The sequence below is a fragment of the Pelodiscus sinensis genome, chromosome 7, assembly GCF_049634645.1.
Source record: "Pelodiscus sinensis isolate JC-2024 chromosome 7, ASM4963464v1, whole genome shotgun sequence".
Lineage (NCBI taxonomy): Eukaryota > Metazoa > Chordata > Testudines > Trionychidae > Pelodiscus > Pelodiscus sinensis.
The window spans coordinates 68,404,042-68,424,086 of NC_134717.1; the positions used below are offsets into that span (position 1 = coordinate 68,404,042).

Genomic DNA, 20,045 nt, shown 5'->3' on the forward strand with positions numbered 1-20,045 from the left:
CGCCTGTGGTAGAGCAGCTGGGGCGCTGCCGGTTGGTCCTGCAGCGCCGCTCTGGGTGCTACTGGACCAACCCGGCAGCACCCCAGCTGCTCTGCCCCAGGCGTCCCCAAGTCAGCCGCTGCTGAAACTGACCAGCAACTGACTACAGGAAGCCCCAGGCAGAGTTGCTCTGCCCCGGGCTTCCTGGAATCAGCCGCTGATCAGTTTCAGCAGCAGCTGACTTGGGGACGCCTGGGGTTCTTAAGTTGAATCTGTATGTAAGTTGGAACTGGCGTCCAGATTCAGCCTGTTGAAACTGATCAGCGGCTGATTCCAGGAAGCCGGGGGCAGAGCAAATCTTCCTCGGGCTTCCTATAGTCAGCCGCTGGTCAGTTTCAGCAGTGGCTGAATCTGGTCACCAGTTCCGCCTTACATACAGATTCAATTTAAGAACAAACCTACCGTCCCTATCTCGTACATAACCCGGGGACTGCCTGTATTTAATTTCTTGAACTTTTCTATAAGTGTAATCAATGCAAAATGGCTTTGTCTGGTCAATGATGGGCTACACTTGCTAATTAAGCATATTTAAAACAGGCGAGAACCTGGCTCTATTGAAGACAAAGGCAATCCCCTTCAATCACTTCAATAGAGCCAAGATTTCACCCTTCGTGTGAGTGAACCAGTTCACAATAACTATAATCTGATTCAGCAAAACACGTCCTCCTTCAGGAAAGGCCCATGTTAACCAGACAGTTCCCTCCATATTTTCTACTTAGAGTAGGGTTTTTACCCTTTAAGGGAAGAGGCACTTTGGGTTTCAGACCTTGCAAAATCCTTAACATCCACAGGTGACATTGGGCCAACTGTTCAGAACTCATGTCCATTCTAGGGGTGAAACTGCTTTGCTATCCTTCTGGCTCCCTAAAAGTATGACTGTAATCAAGGAGCACAGCTGGATCTTCTACCATTGATGGGGGGAATCTCTGAAAGGTAGGGATTCTTAGCAAGTAGTGGGATCACAGACAGGGGCTGATGCATCAGTGACTGAGCATAGAAATTAAGAACTGTCTCTTTAATACCACGTCTGTTGGGTAGGGACTTTTCCCATGCTTCTGGCATACTGTGTTGACTTTTCTTTAAAGGAGATGACTAGTTTTTCTACAATGGAGGTGTGGGTAGGTGCAGAATGTTTCTCACTTTCTGTCATATACTCTTCAAGTACGCAAAACTGTTCTGAAACATGCTTGAGGAAACAGTGCAAGAGAAAAGAACAGAGACTTTAAGAAGAGGATGAAACACAGAAACCTGAATTTTAGTGGGAGTTCTGCACTCAGAATGCACCTCAGGATCTAGCCCTTTATTTACAAACTAGACTAAATAGCCAGATACTGTTCTAGCAGTCATATTTCTCCTTTGCATCTATTTTATATTTTCCTCTGTGCACATGATACAACACGAGGAGCTATTGCATGCACTGTTCCTTGTACAAATATGAATAAAATAATAAAAGAGATGCAGTTAGACTAGAATTAAGGTCTTTTACATTTGGACAGCAGGAAAAAGTGTACAGTTTGTTCATAATTCCTGCCCTATATTCTTGGTAAGGCTCCAGTTCACAAAAGCAATTACACATGTGCCTAACTTTAAGCACATTAGTAGTGCCACTGAACTCCATGTGCTAAGAGTACTTGAGTGCTTTTCTGAACCGGGATGGGATTAAGTCATGTGTTTTACAGAGTGAATGAATCTCAAACTTCTTCCCTAATCTCAACCAAAAAGAAACACGACTCAAAGAGCTTCATGTTACCTCATATGGTGAAGTTTCCTCCTCTCCCCACCCCCACAATCATTTACTAGTAGCTGGACATTTCGGCTGACATTGTGCCTAATACAACACCTGCTCAAATTATCTGGAGATGTTATGTCTATTTCAGTGAGATTTGGATCAGATCCCTGAAGTTGGATTTTTAAATGATCATGTTTTTATTCTAATTAAAATTATTAAACAAATTTTTGAATTAGTGTGGTAGAATCTCAGCATCTTGTGGAATAAGGCCCTATATTAGTATAATGCCACCAAAATCAGGCGTACCATGTAAACATTTCTTTCATAGGCTATGTCTAGACTGCAGGCTTCTTTCGAAAGAGGCTCTTTCGAAAGCATCTTTCGAAAGAGCCTCTTTCGAAAGATCGCGTCTAGACTGCAGGCGGATCTTTCGAAAGAGAAATCCGCTTTTTCGAAAGAGAGCACCCAGCGAGTCTGGATGCTCTCTTTCGAAGACGGCCTCTTTACATTGAAGAACGCCTTCTTTCGAAAGAGGAACTTTCGAAAGAAGGCGTTCTTCCTCGTGAAATGAGGTTTACTGCCATCGAAAGAAAAGCCGCGTTCTTTCGAAATAATTTCGAAAGAACGCGGCTTGAGTCTGGACGCAGGGGAAGTTTTTTCGGGAAAAGGCTACTTTTCCCGAAAAAACCCCTGAGTCTGAACACGGCCTTATAGAAAAAGCAGAAGGTTTACCCAGAATTGCTCAGATCCTTAACTCATATAAGTTTTATTTTTCTTCATTTAAAACATTGTTCTGGGGTGGGGCAGGAGATAAAAGATTCAATGGGCAGGCTTCCCCAAGACAACCACAGCCCTCCCTCACCTCCAGAGCTTAGAACCAGGTGAGAAGCACCTCACTGCAGCAGCAGGTGCATACAGAGAAGTGGTGCATATGCTCTGGCTAGGGGACTAACAGACATATAGACAATCTCTCTGAAATATATAGTAGATAGCTGACCCTTTCTCCACCCTTATGCCCTGCTGGTCCCATTTCTCTTCTATAGGCTGGCTTTCTGGACAACTAGATCTCCCATAATTGAATGCCAACTCCCCGCTGAGCAAGCTAGGTGATGCATCATGGGAGACACAGTCCTCCGAGGACTCAGTCCATACACGGTATGGTAGGGAGGAGAATTAAGAATTAATTACTTGAAGTACAGCTCTCATGGGGAAATGTAGATTAAAGTTGAACTGTCTCAAATGAAGCATTTCAAGTTAATTCAACAAACTGAAGGGAGTAATTTCTATTTGCAATGTTGAAATACATTGTTTTGATTCCAAAATGTCAAAACCTTTTGTTTTGACACATTCAATCAGAATTGTACAAAAAGTTCATTCTATGAAAAATTAAAATATTCCACTGTTTCATCTCTGATTGGGCTGAAAAGAAATGTTCAGCATTGAGAATTTGCCATGGAACAGAAATTTTGACATTTCTCAATACTCTAAATCCAAGATACGTTCCAAAAAACGTGGACTTATAGTGAAACAACATAAAGTGGGGAATTTTTTTCCTGTCGCTGATTTCCATTTGCGCAAATCGGGTTGTTTTTGGTGCATGACTTAAAAGCGGGGAATGGGAGGACTTATAACGCATCAGTTCCTATAAGCGCCAATGACTTTAGTGAGGAATGGATGTATACTGGGGCAACTTATAGCAGGGACGCCCTGTACATAGTAAATAGAATATAATGAAAGAAATGGTTGTTCGTGAGCCTTTCTTGAAAAATTGGTATCAGTTTTGGGTAGGAAAGATTAAGAACTAGATTGTATGTCACATGTTTAGATTCTGCAATGTATAAAGAGATTTCCCTGGTCAAATGAGAAACGGGTTCTTTACAGCAAGCATGTTAATAAACCAAAGAGCCAGAAATGTCTACCTAATTTTTTTTTCTGTGTATGACATGATCCAATTGAAAGAGATAGAAATAGACATAGCAGGACATAGCCACCAAGAACAAGTCACTGTTTCCGAGAAAGCTGGAAAGAGAGAGGACTGTTCATTCTGTTTTGTTGTCTCTCCGGCTTCTAGCTGGAGGCTAGAAAGATCCCTAGGGCCCCACCCACACAAAACGCTCATGAAACTCTATCACAGTTGGCATTTTAAATAATGCAAGTCTAACTCTGTTTTTGTATCTTACAGTAATTAGTGCACAAGTTCCACTGAAGCCAGTAAAGTGCAATATTGTAAAAGTGAGTTTCTGGAACTTGAGACCCAAATTCAATCCCACAATAGGCAGATAAACTACACACTGTAGTCAGTGAGAGCTGTACTTTCTTAGGGTATGTCTACACTACAGCACTAATTCGAACTAACTTAATTCGAATTAGTTATTTCGAACTAAGCTAATTCAAACTAGTGCATCTAGACCTAAAACTAGTTCGAATTAGCGTTTTGCTAATTCGAACTAGCATGTCCACATTGAGTGGATCCTGAACCAAGGTTAAGGATGGCTGGAAGTAGTGCCGGCAGGGCATCAGATTAGGACTTAGAGCGTGGAGCTGCTGTCTCAGGCTAGCCGAGGGCTGTGCTTAAAGGGTCCCGACCTCCACCCCGGACAGACAGTTCTCAGGGGTTCCCCGCTCGCTTGTCTAACTCGATGAGGGACAGCAAAGCAGTCCTGTCTTGGAGTGCCCTGAATGCCCACTTGCCGCAGGCTGCCATCCGGGGAGGATGTCAATTGGGGGGCTGCAGGAGAGGAGCCCGCAGAGCCACTCCAGTCCTCCTCATCGGGGACTCGTACCCCATTCCTCCCTCACCTCCTTCCACTTACCCCTCCCTAGCCCCCCTTCCTGATGTACAAAATAAAGGACACGTGGTCAAAAATAGAAACTCTCTTTATTTAACAAAACTCGGGGAGACTGGGAAAAGGAGGTGGGAGAGGGGAGGGCAACTAAAATGATCAGGGGTTTGGAACAGGTCCCATATGAAGAGAGGCTAAAGAGACTGGGACTTCTCAGCTTAGAAAAGAGAAGACTGAGGGGGGAGATGATAGAGGTCTATAAAAGCATGAGTGGTGTGGAGAGGGTGCATAAAGAAAAGTTCTTCATTAGTTCCCATAATAGAAGGACTAGAGGACACCAAATGAAATGAATGGGTAGCAGGCTTCAAACTAATAACAGAAAGTTCTTCTTCACAAAGCAAATAATCAACCTGTGGAACTCCTTGCTGCAGGAGGCTGTGAAGGCTAGAACTATAACAGAGTTTAAAGAGAAGTGAGATCAAGTCATGGAGGCTGGGTCCATGGAGTGCTATTAGCCAGGGGATAGAAATGGTGTCCCTGGCCTCTGTTTTGGAAGGCTGGAGATGGATGGCATGAGACAAATGGCTTGGTCATTGTCTTCGGTCCATCCCCTCCGGGGTAGCTGGTGTTGGCCGCTGTCGGCAGACAGGCTACTGGGCTAGATGGACCTTTGGTCTGACCCAGTACGGCCGTTCTAAGCTCAGGGTCAGAGGTCTCAGTGGACCACCTTGATTTTCATGCACACCTGCTCCTGGGTGGCCAGGCTGGCAGCTATCCTGCCCTAGATGGCCACTTTCCTGTGCCTAGTGTGGAGGTCGTGGATGAGGTCCACGATGTTCGCACTAGACCAGGCGGGCGCCCACCTCTTGTGGCCCCGGGCAGGCTCCTGGGAGCCACCAGCCTGGTCCCGGGAAGAGGCGGAGGTCTGGGTGGCAGCGGGTTGTTGGCTCGTGCTGTGCCAGGTGTAGGGTCTGCTGGCTGGGTGCTGGCAGGCTTGCACCTGGCACGGGCACCATAGCCAGACCATGCTCCTTTAAGGGCTCCGGGGCTGGGAGGGGGGCAGAAGAGTTTCACTGGCGGTGCCCAGAGTGGCCACCAGGGAAAGTTGGGGAGGGCTAGCCTCCCACTAGTTTGAATTAAGTGGCTACACAGCCCTTAATTCGAACTACTTAATTCGAACTAGGCGTTAGTCCTCGTAGAAAGAGGTTTACCTAGTTCGAATTAAGCGCTCCGCTAGTTCGAATTAAGTTCGAACTAGCGGTTTGCCTGTGTAGCGCCTATCAAAGTTAATTCGAACTAACGCTTGTTAGTTCGAATTAACTTTGTAGTGTAGACATACCCTTACAGAAATTATTAACCTGGTGCTAGATGCATGAAAATAATATATTCATGACATGCAAATCCTCTCTTACCCACTGAAATATAATTGGAAGTGCTGCAAGTAATGCATGACAATTGTGCATCTGCACCTGTGTTTTACCCTGGAAGCGATCTGGAGTCCTGTGTATGTTTAGAATATTTGTATATAAATACAAGCACAGGTAGGCAAATCAGGTGATCTGATTGGCCTTGCCTCAGAGCTCGTGTCTAATCCTTCATCTTCACATAGCCTAATCTCTGCCTATGTCTCTGCCCAGTGGGCTGGGGTTAGGAACATTGCTGGACCAGGAAAGAGCGGAAACCCCACGGGCCGGGAGCCAGCTGTGGAGCCCCTGTGGACCAGAGGAGCAGAGCTATAGCATCCTGTAGACCTGCAGTGGGGGAGAGGCAGTGTGCCAGGGGAACAGAGCCCCAACTGCTGGGGGTCCAGCAGCAGAGCCCTGGTGGGCCAAGGGAGTGGAGACCTAGTGGGACAGGGGCTGACTGAAGAGCACCATCAGCCAGGAGCAAAGGGCACAGCGTTGCTCTCCCCTGGTCCAGCAAATTAACTGGTTCAGGACTGGTCTGGTCTCAAGATTACTGGACCAAGGAGGCTCAGCCTGTACCTCAAAAGCATTAATGAATCCTCACAACCTCCCTTTGAAGCAGGAAAGTATTATTGTCACTTTATACAGGCATGCAGAGTTATGGGGCAGTAAAGAGCTATTCACAGTGAGAAGCACTTGATTCCTTGACTAGCCCATTGCCCTCAGTGAGACTGTATCTGCACTAAGGCACTAAGAAGCTTGAGCAAATGTAACAGACATTGTTCCTAAATGACAATGCTCGGGGTTATATAGGAAATTCATGGAGTTTATGGTCAGAAGGGATTATTAAATCATCTAGTCTGACCTCCTCTATATCACAGGCTGCTAAATTTCACCCAGATTGATGAAAGCATAACTTGTATCTTGCAGCATATTTGAAGACATGAAGAGATGGAAAAATCAACCACTTCCCCTGGTAGATAGTTCCACTGGTTAATCACCTTACTGTTAAGAATTTGTGGCTTGCTTCCAATTTATATTTTTGAGGCTTCAGGTTCTAGCCATTGGCTTCTTGTTACACTTTTTTTCTGCTATTTTAAAGAGCCCTTTCGTCTCCCTGCAAATCTGCAACATTATATCAGCGGGTTGGCAGAGTCAGAAACACAAAGTCCTGGGCACCGTTGGACAACTCACTTCAACTATCTGAGCCTCATTTTCCTTATCTGTAAACTAGGGATAACAACAACAACAACAACAATAAATCACCTCTTTGTAAAGTGCTTTGAGAGTCTCAGATTACAAAATGCTACACAAGAGCAAAGTAGTATTATTTATTACACAGATTGGAGAGTATATTTATGTTATTGAATATATTAGATTGTGATAGAATTGATTATCTCTTGTGAAATATACATGTTAAAGATGTAAGTTTCTCTTTGCATATACCTTCTAAATTCACTTTAAATGCTGCAGAACTGTATCCTCCATTTTTTTGGATATTACTGTATGTTTAATATTGTCAATTTATACATCTCATAGCAATCTAGTAACACGTGAAAATATTGAAAATTATTAGTCTGAGAGCACTACATTAGAACTGCAATATTGGGATGCCACAGAGGAATATATAAGGTTTAAATCCTAGGCTTATGCTAGCTTTCTAAGACCACAGTCCTTTGAAGTGTTGAAGTCATAGGTATAGAGTTTGCTTGTGTGCATCTTACTGAAGATTTGAAACTTAGCGTAACTTAGCACTCTGGTTCAGGTCTCGGGGGGTTTGGTAGCAGCCAGTGCTGGACCTTTGACTAGTTGGCTGGGCAACACACACACACACACACACACACACACACACACGATCAGTCCTACAAAAAAAAATGGACTTTTTTTCCTAGTGTTTTCGCCACTCCTGAGTAATGGCTCTTTCACCAGCTACAGAATGTGGAGTAGGCTAAATCTGTATTTCACAATACAGTGTTATACTTCTCCTAGCTAATGCAAACGGAGCTATTCATGGGCTATGAAGAGAATGTCAAGCGAAGAAAGAGGTGAAGTGGCTACTGTGAGATGTCATAAGTGATAAGTCAATGAGTATCACTTTACCTACCCATAAACAATTTCAGTAGCTCCCAGAAGCACTCTCAGGTATGTCTACACTACAGAGTTTTGTTGGAAAAAAGGCCGTTTTTCTGACAAAACTTGAGGAATGTCCACACTGCAATTGTATTCTTCCAAAAGAAAATTGAAACAAAGGTTTTTTTTCCTGGCATTGGTAATCCTCATTCGACGAGGAAGAAGCCTTTTGGTGACAGAGCTCTTTCGCAAAAAGATGTGATTGGAGGGGGAAGAAGAGGGAAAAAGGAAAAAGCACAGGTGCCCTGGTGGTCATTCCGTCCATAGCAATCAGTTGACATGCGAGAGAGCATCCATTCAGTCTGGACGCTCTCTTTCAAAAAAGCAGCTTGGTTTTTCAATGCACTTTTACAGTGTGGACACTCTCTTTTGGAAGAAGTTTTTTCAGAAGAATCTCTTCCGAAAAAAGCTTCTTCTGAAAGAAGCCTGCAGTCTAGACATAGCCTCAGTAGATTATGCAGGAAAGCCAGAGCTAACATACTTCAGTTTCCAACCTGCCCTTGCCTTTTGTCAAAAAAAGAACTGGGCAAATGATGACCCATGCTACCAAAGAGCATGATGGCTATGTCTCGGGCTGACACAATGAGCTCTTATTCTGCTCTCTCTGTGCCAAACAGTGCCCCACCATGCTGAGGGCTGTGGATACCTTTCCAGCAGTTTTATCTCTTAAATGTCTTTTACTAGAGGATTTACCTGGCACTGCTGAGGGTGAGGCTGGCCCAAGGCAGTGGGGGTAGCACAGGTCTCCTGCTGGGTTTCTCCCTGGGGCCATCCTGGGGTGGGGAGCTATGCAGGCTGCCCTCTAGCTTCTCCCCAGGATCAGCTTGGGGGTGGGAGTGGAGTGCAGGCTTGGTCAGTGCCTGCTTCTCAGGGGCAGCTCGGGGCAGTGGGGACCATGCTGCTAGCCAGCAACTGCTTCCCAGAGCTGGGGTGTTTGCTGCCCCCTGTGGTCATTCATCAGTATAATTGTCCCTGCTATCACACCCTTCCCTTTCCATTTGATGTGAAACAATCACATTCCACATACATCCCATTTTCCTAGCACAGTCAAACCCTGACCTTACTTTAAGATACGAGGAGAGAAAGCTGCATACCAAATTTGGTGATCCTAGCTATTGCTATTTCGGAGGAATTCTTGAACAAACGGACTAACAGATAGATGGATGGACACACAGAGTTTCTAAAATATAGAGTCAATTTTAAAAGTTGGAGGATATTAATCCTTAGCTTGCCACTAAAAGCAATATTTTCATTGCTATGCGCATAAATGTAACCACTCAATTCCACAGAGCATCGAGGAAGTGGGGCAGCTAAATCCAGTATATTGCATGGAACATTTGTCACTAAGTACTGTATGCAATTCCCTTTGCATTTAGGCTTACACATTTTTAAGTATTTACAACAATGCAATTATGTCAGAATTCCCAGTTCCAAAGACTTCATGAATAAATTGCTTGACTGCTGCCAAACATATTATATCTGGTATGTCCAGCCAGTATGCGGAATGCGCCTTTGGGAGGTTGAATGTACCAGAACCAAGTCCATAATAGTGTTGTGATGCCTAGATTTCAATGAAAAGTTAGTGGAATAAATCCCCGTTGAAGTGGGACTTGAGAAACAGCAAAGAAGGTGGCCACAGTTAACACATCACAGTATGAGACACCACAAGTGTTTCCTTTTCCAAATTATGGAAAATTGTGGTGAAACAGAAAACCGTTGTGAGGTAGCTGTTGACAGATGTTGCATTCTTAATGACAACCTTTGTAATAAGAACTTATCTTCCAGTTTAATTAACAGAACAGGTTAAAAAATACCATTTGTCACAAATCTAAACTACCGTCTCCCTCAAAAACGCTTCCTGGGAACAATCCATACTGGAAGGATGGAAGGCAATGAATCAGTGTCTCTCTCGGAGTCAGTTATCATCAGGCATACCAAAACTTTTCTTTCTGTTCTCTTTCCTGGTAGGAGAGCAGAGAAGTTCAGGCTGCAATCCAGATTTCTCACTATGCAGGAAACTTCTACGAAAAGCATAATGGAGGCAGGATGAGTTGAAGGTGATCAGAAAATGCCTCTACTGACACATCTTCTCATAAAACTGTTCTCCCAAGTCCCCATGTGTTAATGCAATAATGTTTTTGAAATGCCCCTACAGACTCACATCTTCTTCTAAAAGCCTCCTCTAAAACAGCCAACCTCTCACTTAAGAAAAATATTCTGAACCTCACCTCACATCTAGGTCTCCTACCACAGCTCAGAAAATCCTTCCCATATGAGTTTCCTATTATCGCTGGTGCCATCATTAGAAAGGCATCCAGACTTTGGGGTTGTGGCAGCCTTATAAATCACCATTCTGAAAGCAAAGGGAAGTTTTAAATAGTAAATCTGACAGAGTGAGCTATAACAACCCATTCATGTACCTTCCAGAAGGCAATTCATATATATGAAATTGAGATATTAGAAGTACATGAAAATTTGTGGTTAAAATATAGAGAAAAAACAATGTAAATGGAGCCTCTACATAAATCAAGAGGATTTGCATTTTACAGTGGGTTGTAGGTGTAACAGTACTAAATATGTTGAGAGAACCAAGAACTAAATATGTAATTAAAATAAAAGGCCTATTTTAAAAAATGAGTTTTCAAACAAGTCTCAATTTTAAGCAAAGTTAAATCTTGAAAATATAAAAGGGAATGAGAGTGAGAATTTTGAATTAGTTCTTGGACATGGCAATGATAGCGTTGGCTGATTATCCAGTGCCAAAAAATGAAGCCTTTTCACATCATTTTCAATTTCTTCCTGCATGTCTATGCTGATAGGTCTATCAGATGGTCATTAGTTTACGTACAGATGCCTGTGAACCTAAAAGTAAGTAGTCATTCTTTTCTCTTAGGCTATGTCTACACTACACTTCTTTTTCAGAAAAAAGTACACAAATTGCATTTCGCAATTTGTGTACATTTTTCTGATTCTTTTTTTGGAAGAGGCTTTTCCAAAATGTGGCCCATCTACACTCTCAGAAGAGGTTTTCTCTCTCATGAAACAAGGTTTACAGGCCTCCTGAAAGAGCATGTTTGCTCTTCCAAAAAAAATTTCAGAAGAGCAGATGAGTTCCCTGAATGTGGTGGAGTTTTTCCAGGATACCTCCTGTATCCCAGAAAAAACTGTAGTATAGACTCTATACTCACTCACTTAGGGTATGTCTACACTAGCTTGTTAATTCGAGCTAGGTAGGCAAATGAGGCGACCGGAGTTGCAAATGAAGCCCGGAATTTAAATATCCCAGGCTTTATTTGCATGTTCCCGTCCGGTCGCCATTTTGAAATTTCACTAGCCCGAACTCAGTGCTGCGTGGCTACACGCGGCAGTGAAACGTTCATTTGAACTAAGTCCTTAGTTCGAATTAACTGTTACTCCTTAACTTGTGGAAGTTAATTGGAACTAAGAATTATTTAAATCCCGGGCTTCATTAACAACTCCAGTCGCCTCATTTGCCTACCTAGAGTGAATTAACGAGCTAGTGTAGACATACCCTTAGAGAGAAACCCTAGGATAACTGTCTCTCTTTTCCACTTTCGGACTCTCATGTATACCACATTACATGCCACCTGGGGATTTTGGAAAGGTTAACAGAATGGGCTGAAGTCTTTCCAGTGTGTTCACAACACTCAGCATTCTCCACTTAGAGTCTGAGTTGAGCAGTGACTTGATGGAAGAGTGCAAATTGTATCTAAATTCCAAGAAGATTGACAGTATGTTGGTATACTGCTTCCTCCAATCAGGATAACAACCTTCTGACTTGTCCATCATTTGTTAGCTGAGTTTATATTTTAGGTGCCTTGTAAAAATTCGGCTGCTGCTAGATGATCCTAGGGCAGTAGTGGTCATACTGATTCTTTCTCTAATAATCAGTTTTATTACAATAGTCTATGCCTTTGTCACTACTACCACCATGCTGAGTGTTGCACCTAAATCAGCCTGGAAACAAGTGGATACAGACCACAGTGATCCCCATGTTGAGATATGTCTTGTCATAGGCATATAATGCTAGTGCTCGGGAATCTACACTGCCACTACGATTCCAGATGGAGTTCTATGATACTTCTGAACTTCATAACATTCTAAATGGTTTGGAAGCTGCCTGTCTGAGAGACCACCTCTATCATGGGTGTTAATGCAACAAATGCAATCAGCAGAGATGATCAAACCAGACATGTGTATGAGAGAGAGGGTGAGCTGTTGAAAAGTCTTTCTTCAGATGACTTCCAATGGTGGAATGTACTCCATCTCTTCATCTACAGTATCCAGAGTGTTTTGACCTTTGGGTCAGACCACAATCCCCAAGTGTTTGAGATTTATTTGGGGATATCTGAGGTTTGGATTTGGGATAGTTGTGACATTTTTATAGGGAAGGATTAGCAATTTCAAGGAACATGCATGTGAAATTTAATTTTTGAGGATGTGTTGATTTGTGTAGCTCCAAGCTTTTGGCTTTCTAACACTTCTCTATGCACTCCTGACAAGACTTTTGTTGCATTTTAAGTATCTAGCCTGTGGAGAAATGTGATCCCAAGATACCTTAAAGGCTTAAAGAGCACAAGGCAAATAAACATCTCGTTTGACATAATTTCATTGTTTTTAAGTCAATGTCATGATTTTTGGTGAGCCTGACTCATGATTTTTGGACGTATGGGATGAGCTCTACTGACTGCAGACATTTTGCTTTTGAACAAAGCACATTAGAATGTTATAAATCTTGTCAAAATAAAAAAAAACTGAAGGCAGTGCCCTGGTCCATTCCATACCTTACTGTGCATCCTGGATTTAGTAAGTACTCTTAGGCTATACAGACTTTTCTTGCCATTCTGGCCTCGTCTTCTGGCATGTGCCAGTGGTCATTCCCCTTCCTGAGAGAAGCACCCATTTTTCAAAACTGCCTCTGTCCCAGTTAGTCACTGCTCCCCATCATCTTCCCTCCAACCACCTTTGCTTCTGTGTAGGAAAGCCATTCAAAAGTAAATGGACCTATCGGTAAACACACACACACACACACACACACACACACACACACACACACACACACAGATTAATTACTGAATGTGCTCTTAGTGCAGGGCTACTCTACTTTGTGCCACAATGAAACTCACAGCACATGCCGAGGGCCGCAAATTAAACAAATAGCTACTTTCACACTGACGGGCATGAATACAAAGATTGAGACAAAACTACACAACACACAGGCCCCATTTAAGTCAGTTCTGATGCTATTAATAAAATACAATAGTTACTCAATTTCCACCCATATGACAGCACTTTCAATGAGCAATGGCAGTCCAGGAATTTAACTACTAAAACGCATAGCAACAGAAGGCCATTATATTGTCTACGTTTTTGTTTTGGCTCCCACCCGCGGGCCATGTGCAGAGCCCCGCGTGAACCCAACCTGCACCGCGGGCCACAAACAAAGAGGCCGCGGGCTGCATGTTGAGTAGTCCTGCCATAGTGTCTGATGATGAATGAGGGACAGATTGGCAACTCTGAAGTTAGAAGCAAGCATTCCCAATGTGTGAAGATAACAAATCCCATCCAGGGAGGGGAAACACCCAGAAAAGTCATCAGCAGACTGATATTAAACACCAAGAAAAACAACCTTCAAATAGAGAAATATTTCAATATGATGCTGCAAAATCCAGAAATTTGCATGATAATGGACTGCGATAAAACAGAGGTAGGGAACCTACTGTCCAGGGGCTGCATCGAGAAGCCTGGCAGTGGGAGGAAGCGGATCTGTTCACTCCCCCTCTCCTTTCCCCTCTGGCTGGGGAAATGGCAGTGTAGCAAAGTGCTTTCCCCCTGCAACTTAGATTGATTGTAATCATGGGCTTTAGGAGCAGCGGGGTGCAGTGCCTGGGAGCAGTGGGGGACATGTGCATCCCCAAGGAGTTGAGTCAGTCTGATCCAGCACCCCTCCCATCCAAACCATATACCCCCATGCTGCTCCTACACCCTCCCTCTCATCCAACTTGCCCCTGCACCCTACCAGACCCACCAATCCCCAACCCTCCTGCCCAGACCCCACACCTCAAACCCGCTTTTTGGCAACCCCCTCCCACACCCTAAACCCCTCATTTTAGGTCCCACTCCAGAGCCTAGGGGAACCGACAAAATCTGCGAGCCTTTGGTGTGCAAAGGGAATGTGTGGAGTGTCGTTTTTGCTTCTTATTTGGGGCCATGTCAGTGAGGTGGTTTGGGGGCTTGGGGGTTTTTGGGGGGAGGGGGTTGCTTCTCACTTTTGAGTGTCCCCTGGCTGTTTATTTCTGTGGGCCAGTGGTACCCAACCCAAAAAAGGTTCCCCCACCCCTGCTGTAAAAGATGGGGCATTTTGCATGGTTCTCCAGGTTCCGTCCTGCCATTATCCTGGAGCATCAGTCCAGATTGACAGAAGCTCAGCTCCCTCTCACACTCAGCCTAATTGGCCACTAGACTGATGCAAACAACAGACTGGTGACTATAATATCAACAGGCCGGTGTGTGTGTGTGTCTGTGTGTGTGCGCGCGCGCGCATGCCTTTTACTTTGTATTTTCAATAAACACAGCATATTCCCCTCAAAAGATCCTGTGTGCTTATTTTAATCAAACCCCTTATAAACACCTCTCCACATGCCCCAGCTTTCAGATCTTTCATAAGCACTGGTATTGTTTCATCACCCTTACTACTCTGATGTGGTATGTCATTTCTGTGTGCCTGGGCAAACACCCCTAGTGGCCGATATTCAGAAGTCTGAAACATCTACAGCTCCATCTGAAATAAATGGGATCCGTTCTTGATGCCTCTGGTGTTCAGCCCTAGTAATAACCATTATAGTCATGGGAAAGGATAACAGTGGCAGTTGGTAAACTACACAAATCATTGGCATTATTATAAGTAATACCAGATGTGTCTGTGCCAAATCTTGTACCTTAACAAACATTAGCTTGTGAATTCTAAAATCAGAAAGGACTAATTTATGGCATTCATCTCTTCTGAAATCAAGCTTGGCCGTTAGTTCTTTATGGAATCCTCATTGTGCATAGTATGCCTATTTATACTTAGGATTGTCCACTGCTTTTTCAGAGAATCTGGAAGAGGACGTTGGCTACCAATTTAACAAATACTTGGAAACAAGCTTAGCTGGCCTGAAAGTATTCAAGGTTTTGAAGGAAATACGCTGAATCTCATGAGAATGCAATTATAAAGAGCTAAACAGAATGCAAGTAGTTGTATGTGAGACCAAACAATTAAATCCAACAACATCTTTTAGAGTTCTCAGTTTTTGGTTATACATTTAGGCAAGGGTGCTTGCCCTTCAGTGTCACAAGTCAAATCTTCACATTTTTTTTCTGTCAAATTACCAGTCATGCTACATTCCCCTATGCCAAGTTGTTATTTTCTACAAATTACTTTCAAACATCAGAAAAATCTTATAGTTAGAGCTGCATGGAGAAGATCAAATTGCTTTTAGAAGGTGAGAAAGAGCAACTCTTTAGCAAGCTAGAATGACTTTTAAGCCAAAAGGTGAGATCATGCTTGCATGAGTTTGCAAGAGAGCTTAGCTTCAGAGCTGGAAAAGAGATACAGAAACGAGGAGTCAGGTGCCCCCATTGCTTTTCGGCCCCATCTTATTTTACATCTTCAGTTCACTACTTGGTGCTTTTCAAGCCAGATTAGACATAATGGAAGGACGGTTGGGTCTTAAGAACATGTGGCTAAATTGTGGCTATGCCATGAAGCCTGAAGAAAGGATAGTGCATGAGCTGCTCCTGAAGCTGACCAGAAGGCAGATTGTAACTGTCCAATCCTGAGTTCTGGGTTCCCATTGAATTCTGTGGTAGCAGGCAAGGATATGTCCCCTGTTGTGCTGGCAATTATAAGGGGGAAGAGGGACCAAGTTCTGCCCAATCCCACCTCTGTGCATAGTGTTTGGGATGGGGAGATGCATAATAGTTCTGTGATGGCTATACTTCCCTTGTGCTCTTACCTACTGTATGGTTAGCGTATGAAGTCATATGGGTGGTGCCTTGGGTCTACACTGTGGTGTAAGCCTAGGGTTAGTAGAACTCAAAGTCAGAGACCCTGGAGTAGAGAACCCAGGGCTTGAACATTTACACAGTGGGGGAGGTCTAGGTTGGATATTAGGAAAAACTGTTTCATTAGGAGGGTGGTGAAGCCCTGGAACGGGTTATCTATGGAGGTGGTGGAATCTCCACTGCTAGAGGTTTTTCAGTCCTAACTTGACAAAGTCCTGGCTGGGATGAGTTAGTTGGGATTGGTCCTGCTTTGGGCAGGGGATTGGACTTGATGACCTCCCAAGGTGTCTTCCAGCCCTAGGATTCTATGACATTGTCAATCCTCGGTTAAGAATTGTTTAACCTGGATGTTAGCCCAGGCCTCTAGTTCCCACATGGCTCCTGAATCCAACCAACCATTTCCCAGATTTCTTAACGCCCTTCTGAAATGTGGCTGCTTTAACCCTTTGTTTCTGCTGTAGTGTGGCAAAGACTTAAGTATCCACAGGTCAAAGAAAATCAGCACATAGGACTGTGGGGTACATTCGGCAAATTCCTGGAGCATGTATCCAGTGGGGGTGCATCTATGTCACAAAGCAGTAGGTCTTGAGCCCTGGGTCTCAGTCTAACACAGGCTTTCATCCTCTACTCCTGTGGGATTCCAGGACCCTGACTTGGTGTGATTTGTATGTAGATTGGAGACTTGAGCATCAACCTTGAGTTTACACTGTAGTGTAGGTAACCCCTTAATAACATGTTAATGATCAGTGATAGAAATGTAGCCGTGTTAGTCTGGGGTAGTTGAAGCAAAATGCAGGACAATGTAGCACTTTAAAGACTAACATGTTAATTATCAGACTGACTAAGGGCTAGCTAAGAGTGAGGCCCTATTGCACCAGGTGCAGTGCAAACACAGTATAGACCCAAAGAAGCCAGAATAAATATCGCCTCATGCACAAGCATGAAAGCACACTTAACCAGGACCCATAAGCTGGATGCAGCTAATATGCATCCAGCTAATACCTGCAACTTTTCCCTCCTCGCACACAGGAGTTTCAGATAGTCAGATACAATGTCAAGCTATGTCTATTTGTCTTTTCATATATACCACTGCTATCTAATATATACCAAATGCCTCTTGCCTTACTAATATCAGTGGAGTTATTTGTGTGAGTAAGGCATTAGAGATTTGGCCTAATAGATTTAAGACACGTAAGATTACAATGAATGCACAAAAGATCTAGATGTTTTAGAAAATGTAGCCCTATGAATCTGTATTTTTTCTCCTGGCTTTAAGATTTATTTCTGTTGTTGTATTGGAAAACCACCTAGAGCTATTTTTGTATACCTTACAGCAAACGTCTAGTGAGTTCAAAGAACAATTTCTGCACCAATCCATGATGAAAGAAGATATGATAGCATTACACAAATCAATGGAATGCTCATGCCAGGAATACTGTGTTCAGTTCTAACTTCATGAAGAATTTATATGTATGTAAAACTGAAGACATAAACTGAGAAACTTGGAATTGGGGCATCTCATCTGTGCATTAAATGACTATTAATGGGTCTAATAGCTAGGTAAGTCAACTCCTATTCATCCTCCAGGGCCATTGTGACTAAAAAATGAACTTTACCAAGGGTCTTGATTCTGAAATGGGAGAAAAGTGGGCTGTGGCCCAGCCAGACCATGCACAAGAACACCCAGCAGCCTTAAGTTGCCCCAAATGTGTGTGATATTGGCTCAGGGCCATATGTTTCTGTTGGCCTCCCTGCTGCCGCTGGAACCAGTGCTGCTGCTGCTTTTACTCTATTATTCAATCTGTCTTCATTGTCCTTCCCGCCTTGATGTAATGGGTAAGGTATGTGAACATACTAGTTCTAGAACCAAATCCTAAAACTGACTAGGATTCTTTTGGGCTGGGGTTATTTATTTCAAGCAACTAACAAAAGCAAAATAAAGCCTGACTCTGTGAGGTTTTCATATACAAAGGGAAAGAAATCCAGACTTACCTCAGCTTAGGCCTTGCTCCAGCTCAGGGTACTAACTCCAGGAGTATCCCTAAATTTCTCCTGAGCCTGTCTCTCTGCTCCATTTTTAAGAGAACTCAAAAGAGTCAGTGATCACAGACATTACTCTGTGGCATTCCCTTAAAGGTCCCTGCAGTGAGGGCAGGTGCACATAGTCAGTCCTTTTATAGAGAAAAAAAAAGGATAACTTTCCTCCCACTTATCTGGGTCTGGGCCATGCTTATGCCAATTCATGACAGGTGCTACCCATGTAGTTTAAGTCACCTTTGAATGTTCTATTTTCTGGATACTATAATAAGCTAACACAGTCAGAATTTGGTTCCTTGGATCTTGTCTGGGTTCTGGCAACACAGAATAATTAAAGTATAATGTGTTTTGGCTTCACACTTTTTTCTATAGTTTTGAGGATGCAGACCCTAACCCTAACCCTTCCCACATCACTCGAGGTTTTCCACCCCCTTTGAGGCCATTTTATGCTGTGAGAATAGCATAAAATTGGCCTTGTTGAATAGGAATCTATGAGACACTGCAATGACTCAGCCAGAAGGGGAGAGCAATACAGGAGATGTACTTTAGCTGTAGTAGGACATAGCCCACGGGAGGTAATTCAGATGTGAAAGACACAGAATGGCAACTCTAAGGAGGCATTATGGGGAGCTCAGAAGAACAAAGGTTAGTGTTTGCTCAAAAAGGAACAAAAACAAACAAGCCCCCAGAACCCACAACATGTTTCAAGTAAACACAACATTTCGACTCAGGTCAAACTAAATATTTTGTTTCAGTTTCCTGACCAAAAATTCCACTGAAATTGATCTCTTCCCAAGGAAAATTTTGATTGACCACAGCCCATTTCCCAGTAGAACAAATGTTGTATGCAAATGTTTTTGATCAGTCCTAATTAGTTGATTATTAATCATAACTCAAAAGAAACAGCCACCCGTCTTTAAATATTCAATAGCTCATAGTTTTCTAAATTAAAAGGGCACATGCAGAGAACATTTGAAGCTTCACAAGGCTAGGCTATGATGCTCAAGACTGCATCTGTGCTGCAGTCTATAAAGCTCTGAAACAATCTCTTTACATTGTCATCAAAGCTAGGCTAAAAAGTTTTATATGAACCTCAGGGGAGAAATACTACAAAGCAGATTGCTTCTACCTTTAGCCTTTCTAAGAAATGCTGTAAATTGATCCATTTCTAAGGTGTAAGTATTACTTATTTGGAATTTCATTTGGTATGATGGGAGACAAAAGTAAAAACTGAGTTCTATGATCCAATAGTTTTTATATAAAAAGCAAAAAATTAATGCTTCTTTCAGTTGAAAGATGAGGGGAAATGTGAGTATTTTTGCACTGTGATATGTTTATTTCCACACTGAAGAAACATAGAGAAAATCAATCAAAGGGTAAAGAGAAAGAATAGCAGGAGTCTCAGATATCCAGTCTGATTTGGAGATCTCTAGAGCTTTTCGAACAGAATTATCCACATCACCTCATCATTCTTCTATTTTATTCATATCCACAGCTGGTTGTGGTCTATAAATACACCTGGGAAAATGTATTCCAGTTCCAGAAGAGGAAAATTTCCTATTTATTTATGTATAGGAGAGCTGGCAACGAATTTTTCCAATGCAACTTTTTAATCAGCAAATGTCAATTTTTTGCAAGTGAAGTAGTTCACAAGAAATGGATGATTATATGAATCTCCAGATTTTTTGTGAAGAAAAAAGTTTCAAAACTGTCAACATAAAAAGTCTTCCTTCCTCCCCCCCAATTCAATCCAACTTCTCTTTTTAAAATTTTTGTTCATTGATGCTAAAAGAGGTAATTCTCCTGGGAGGTTGGAATTACAAACAAAACATTTTGAAATTAATGTTACAAAAT

At 42.9% G+C, this 20,045-nt stretch overlaps 1 long non-coding RNA gene across 1 annotated transcript in view; it reads right to left on the bottom strand.

Annotated features, from left to right (window-relative positions):
* LOC142830318 (uncharacterized) overlaps window positions 1-18,284 on the bottom strand; it is a 54,702-nt gene extending 36,418 nt beyond the window's left edge. The window contains exon 1 of the long non-coding RNA XR_012905486.1: window positions 18,147-18,284. This is a non-coding gene — a long non-coding RNA (uncharacterized LOC142830318). The remainder of the gene's footprint in view (window positions 1-18,146) is intronic.
* Window positions 18,285-20,045: the final 1,761 nt, after the last annotated feature.